Genomic DNA, 1,117 nt, shown 5'->3' with positions numbered 1-1,117 from the left:
ATTGAGTAAAAGTTGACATATTCCAGTCTGTGATTATCATCAACATCCATTCCTTTAATTTTAGTCTCAATAATTCTCCTAATTTCTGCTTTTCTAACTCAAACATTAGGGATAATTTCCTATAAATGAGGTTTATTGACCATAAATTCCAAAGATAACTGTAAAACTAAAGAAGAAGTTAGCGTAACGTAGTGTTGAAAACGTCAAAAAAAAGTGACAAACATTGAAAAAAAAGGAACTTAAATGTAAGAAAAAGTTAAAAACATTGATGAAAATCATCAATAAAAGTGTTAATTTTCAATTTTGACACAATAAAAAGATGCTTGGACACTTGAGGGCAGCAGAACAAGCAGGAAGAGAAACATATTGACATATTACCTAATAAGGTACAGTAACCTGCTGATGAATGTATAAGCGATAATTGCCTATTGACCACATTTAGCAGACATGCAGCAACATTAGCATTGATTTAGAGTCATGTATCTGGCCACCTAACGTAAGAATGTGTAAATATTCACTCTCCTATCCACCAACTCAGAAAGAGATGTAGCTCTGGCATTTGTTGCTAGTCAGGTGGTGTGCAGAAGGTTGTTAGAGTTTCATCCCTAACTAGTTTAAAACCGCTGCGGTGACCAGCAGAGGCGGTGACGATGCTCTATGGGTTGGTGATTAGCAGCAGCTCCCTTCCACTTTGTAAAGGCCATTTTGTCCCTCCCTCACGTTAAAAATATATATTAGTTTGGATTTAAACTTAACTAAAAAACACACAAAATGCAGAGGATGCGGTTGCGTAAAATGTTGTGAAGCACGGGCTTAATGTACTGTATCTATGATACATTAACAAGACTGTGAAATGACAGGAATTTAAAATTCAAGCTGAAAAGTAGCTTTAGATCAAAAGACAAAGATGGCTGATTGTGACTTCCTCCCCGGCAACACCGTCACACCAGGTACAGTAAATAGGAATTAATTGTTTTATTTTGGGGATTTCTCTTTTTTTTTGCCAAGGGTAAGATTCAAACAACCCACAAACACACAGAGAGACAGAAACACACACACACACACACACACACACACACACACACACACACACACACACACACACACACACACACAC

The sequence above is a fragment of the Etheostoma cragini genome, chromosome 11, assembly GCF_013103735.1.
Source record: "Etheostoma cragini isolate CJK2018 chromosome 11, CSU_Ecrag_1.0, whole genome shotgun sequence".
NCBI classification, from domain to species: domain Eukaryota; kingdom Metazoa; phylum Chordata; class Actinopteri; order Perciformes; family Percidae; genus Etheostoma; species Etheostoma cragini.
The sequence above is the reverse complement of the archived record's forward strand: the minus strand, read 5'-3'. Positions refer to the sequence as shown.